Genomic DNA, 5,212 nt, shown 5'->3' on the forward strand with positions numbered 1-5,212 from the left:
TAACTCTAGTTCATGTATAGACTATATTGCACTTTCATGTGCATTAGGACGGAAATCTAGCTACTGTACACTATATAATTCTAACACAAGTGATCATCAAATCTTAAAATGCAATATTGACATCTCGACTCCATCCTTTTCCGCAATCTCATTACTGGCACTACCAGTAATTGACAGACACACGTTGTCCATCCGATGGAATCCCTCCCTGTGTAGACAATTGACTTACCTCGTCAATCGTGATGTTTGGATTGTCGACGAGTCAAGCTCACTCAGTGGTGGGAATGTGGTTACTTATGCATGGAATGTGCAGATGATACCTAACCATTTTAGCAGTTTAGCATCGTCTGAGAACACCAAGAATACATCTTCACATCTGAATACATTCAGCCCAGCAATCAACACACTGAAGCATTGCAAAAAATGCTGCACTTAGACGATTACAAAAAGCAATAGGCCTAATTTTCCATACATAGGCTTAAAGAAATCAATCATTTCGAAGTATAAAACTGAGGTGAAAAACATTAAATTTGAAAACAACTTGAAAAACAATCAAATTATGATCAATCTATTATGTGGGAAAAAAAGAAAGAAATTTGGGCCACACTTAGGAACCCCCTGAGTTTCATGCCTCTATATCTGGCAATACCTGGATCAAATATTACAAAAGCACTGCCTTGCGATGGCAACTGACCCTGGAACAGTCTTCACCCACTCTTCAAAGTTGGAGAGGGGTAGGGGGGTCCGGGGGTTGTTTGAAATGGAATGATGGGTTTCTATCTTATGAAGAAATTTCAAAAGCAATAAGTGGTACACCACGGTTCATGTATATGATGAATCTTTAATAAAGAGATGTTACAAAAAAAAATATTACTAAAGCAAATATCGCTTACCGCAGAGATTCACCAGATTTAAATGTCCAAGCATTAGTTAATCTATGCTTCCAACATGCCCGTGGGAAGTGGAGGATGTGATATGTGCCCTCAAGAAACTCAAATATTGAAAAGCAGCTGGTCCAGGTGGCCTGCCGCCTTGTGTCTTGACAGACGATCCTCACTTCTGGGCTGCTGTACTGAAGCGTAGCTTTGAGACCATCCATTTTACAAGGGTGATTCCAGAATCATGGCTGACATCTATAATTATTCAGTTGCATAAGAAAGGCTCGACAGAAATCCCTGCTAACTTTCAACCAATTGCATTGATTGATGTTGCAGCAAAGGTCTTTACCTCTTTAGTCCTAAATGATCTAAACCGTTTCACTTCTACTCCTCAAACGCTATCACGTTTTCAAACTGGTTTTAGAAAATCTATGGGCACCCAGTTAAACGCTACCATCTTATCTCACATTTTGGCATCCTCACATCAGTCAAAAAATTGACCCATCTTCATGGCATTACTCGACCTATCATCTGCATTTGATAGTGTAATTAGAGGCCTTATGTTGAAAAAAATGTGAGGGTTTAACATTCCTCATATCCTTGCAACTATTGCACTTTTGCATGACCAAACTAATTACAGAGTTAGAATTGACCAGATTGGGTTACTCACAGAAAACATTCCAACTGAGATTGGTGTAAAGCAAGGGTGCAATCTTGCAGCCATGCCGTTTAATCTTTACTTGCCGACATAGATGTGTTGCGGTCCAATTCTGACACATTTCCGGTGTAGCTAGGAGCACTGTGACTTAATTGACTCGCCTTTGCCGATGACATTATTTTATTTGACCACACACCCTTTGGACTTCAGAAGAAACTTCACTACTTCTCTTTATTTTGTTTTCAACACAATCTGGTCACTAATTCTGCCAAATCAAACATCTTGGTTTTCTCTAACAAAAAAAAGGTTGCAAAATGTTAATGGAGCCTAGAAAGCAATCCGATTCATCGTACAATGGGATCACTATATCTGGGGTACAATCTGACCAACACCAATTCCATTATAAAATGGCACAATTCTATAACTATTAATATTGCTCCACTATTAGCAGATCATCTTTCATAATCTTTGTAAATTCTCAATTTTGCCACTTATTGACTTCTACCTCTTACAAGTAGAGGCAATAATCTTATATGGTCTAGATCTCTGTTAGTTACCAATAGGCGACGATGTCAAAAATATTCAAGGCACAATTTGGAAGACTGTGTTGGGCCTTCCTAAAAGTGTTTCCAACGCTATAATCATTCATGAACTTGGATTGTTTTTGTTGGCTTCTAAGTTGCAATGGAGAAGGCTTAGTAATTTCACAAAAATGATACAACCTTCCCCAAATTCGTTAAATGAGGATCTAGCAGGCATGCTCACCAATGAGTCACCAGCATCTTTAACGCTATATAACAACCAATGCTGCAATCATTATGATTGCGATGGTACCCGAAGATCGTCCTGGGACTGTAAAGAAAAAGCTATTTCAATTTGATTGGGCGTGTTCATCCGATCGGATTGCCTGTTACAAATGATATGCAGAATACGCAAAATGTAGGCATAAACAGAAGCCGCACTTGGCATATCTCATGATGTTTCCGTGTAGCCAAGCAAGGAAAACAGCATGAGGTTCAGATTAAAACTATTCCTCACTAAAGAACGCACAAAATATTGGAAAAATAGTATTGACATAATGAATGATCGCTTTTGCACATTTTGTTGAATTGATGATGAATTGGAAACTTTGAAGCATATCGTTTTACATTGTAGTTTCTTTACATCTTACTTACTGCTCATATAAATGATGAATTGTTTCAAAGTCACATGAATAACGTAACCCAACACCAAGAGGTTTAAAAATCTTCCACAAAGATATGCTTGAGTGATGTGGGAATCACTATAGTTTCAAATGTCCGTAAAAATCTTATATTATAAATCTACTCACTGAATGCAGGGTTTTTATTTTTTTTGCACAACATGTTTGTTTTTAATATCTTGCTGCATGTTTATGTTAAGACTTTTATAAGTGCAAGAGTTTATGAGATATTGTAAAAATGTTTTGTAAAGGTGCTTGCACCAAACACAATAAAAAAAAACTTCTGGCCAGGGAACACTATGGGCCTCATTACGACCCTGGCGGAACGGGTTAAACGGCGCCGTAAAAGGCTGCGGCGCCGTTCAACCCGTTCCGCCACATTACGAGGTCCCCTCGCGGGACACGTTAAGCACACCTGGGAAAACCAGGCATGCATACCGGGTCCCCCTGTGGGGGGTGAAATGGGAATGGGGATGAACCGTGTCTGTGTCCTCGAGTGAGGAATTACCGGGCCATCCTAACTCGGAATGGTCCGCTAAGTCCTCATTCCGAGGACAGGGATGCGGTTTTGCCGGCAGCCATGCCGCCAATAGCGGCATGGCTACCGGCATACCTCGTAATGAGGCCCTATGTCAAAACAAGAGTAGCAGACAGCCTAATAAATCATCAGCAGGACCCTCTTGGGCCTCCCCAAAAAACATAACATTATTTCTCTGCATGTATGTTCTTTGAACTGAGCAAATAGTTTGGTTAATATCAATGGATAAATGTCACTTTCCAATGGCGCAGAGCAAAGTCACTTGTATCGGCCCCTTCTGCAAAAGCATTACCGCTGTAGAAAGCAGTGAAAATGTGAGGCATTGTGCAGTCTCCCCCAACCCTTCACTCCCCTGTTCGGCCTTGATCCGCCAAGGACCTCTCTATGAGAGCTGAGGGTGTAATTTTTCTGGACCTCTGTAACTTAGGCAGACATGGCTAAAGGGACCACCAATCAATGGCCCAGCCTCTGCTTTGTGGCCTGTCCGAATCTGTCTGTTCTCCAAATTACCTGCCGCAGGCCAGGTGTCAGCTGGTGAGATGGAATGAACTCCCTGGTAGGATCCTGGCCGATGATTTGCATAGGCCACCCCCCTTCTCCCTCTCTCTTAGCCCTGCTTACTCCACAGTAGCAAGTATCTATGAAAAATATAATGGTCGAGGTGGGGTAGCAGTAACTAGCAACTCTGAGAAAGTAAATCTGGGGCTCTTGGTGATTTGTGGGGAACAACTGCAGAGCTCAGTGCCCAGAACTTTGTGGCACAGGGAGGTCTGTGGGATTTCAGTAACTTGCAGACATGCAAGCTGGTTGAGAGTGCTCCCGGTCTCCTTCCTTGCATATTCCAAGCACCTCAACAAAACTTCAATAGGCTGATATACCAGCCACAGAGCCCCTTTCCACTTGATTAAAAGCCTAAAATCTATTCCATGTAAACACATAGCCCCAAAATACCATGCCTTCTTCTGAGTGCCCACCTCTCTTTTTCTGTAAACATGTCTCTGTCTGTCTCTCTTTCAATCTCTCTCCTTCCCTTCATAAAATTTTAGGTTTTCATGCACTGCAGCACATTGTGACGATGTATTTGACAATGGGACTGTTTGAAATTTACAGAAATCAAAAAAGAAATCAACTAACTAAAAGCAGCCAAATCCGGAGTACACTGCTCAGCCTCAATTAAAGATTAGGGCCTAGAAGCAAGTAAAGCTGTACATCAGAGCGATGTTTGCAAATAGCACCTAAAAGCAGTTTACGCTGCAGTGCCAAGTGATACATAGAAATTAACACCAACAAGGGGGAAAGGGATAATGCTGAGTTTGACACATAGGGATGAATAACAATAGAAGTGTGCCACTTCTAAAAGTACCAGTCAACAAATTGAAGGGCACTGGGCTGTTCCTTCAGTCAATAGGACTCACAAGTAAAAGGCTCCTGAGGCATTAGTGTAGAATGTGGCGCAAAATGTACTCTGTTGTTGTGTAATATGTATCAACATATATTTTCTGAATCTCATTAAAAAGATTTATTAATAAAAAATAAAGACTTGCAAATTAAGAAAGTTTCAGTCCTGTCATGTGCCAAAAATAGCAAATGCTTTACGAATGTGCCTGTCATCCTTTAGAGCAGGGGCCAATTTAATTTTCCCGTTATCATTCCAATTTTAGTACAAGTGTTGCTGAGCTACATAGGAATGGATCTGTTAAGAAATTAAACAAAAAGCCTAGGAAAATGTTGAAACAAGTAGGATTTGGACTTACAATAAACCGACTCACAGTCAGATGTGCTATCCCTTGAACCACTGAGCCCTGTACCTTTTGTATAATCCTTTTGCTCTCCACAGGGTTGTGTTAGGAAAACCCAAAGGTCTTATTGGAAGTATTGGAAATTACATCATCCTTATTACTTAAAACAGAAACCAAGGTGGCGACTATTTGGTTCCC

At 40.8% G+C, this 5,212-nt stretch overlaps 1 non-coding gene across 1 annotated transcript; it reads right to left on the bottom strand.

The window, feature by feature from the left end:
* Positions 1-4,851: 4,851 nt before the first annotated feature.
* Positions 4,852-4,958, bottom strand: LOC138568093 (U6 spliceosomal RNA). Its single transcript, XR_011302466.1, has one exon. It is a non-coding gene; the product is annotated as a U6 spliceosomal RNA (small nuclear RNA).
* Positions 4,959-5,212: the final 254 nt, after the last annotated feature.

The sequence above is a fragment of the Ambystoma mexicanum genome, chromosome 2p, assembly GCF_040938575.1.
Source record: "Ambystoma mexicanum isolate Mex_15411 chromosome 2p, UKY_AmexF1_1, whole genome shotgun sequence".
Classification (NCBI taxonomy): domain Eukaryota; kingdom Metazoa; phylum Chordata; class Amphibia; order Caudata; family Ambystomatidae; genus Ambystoma; species Ambystoma mexicanum.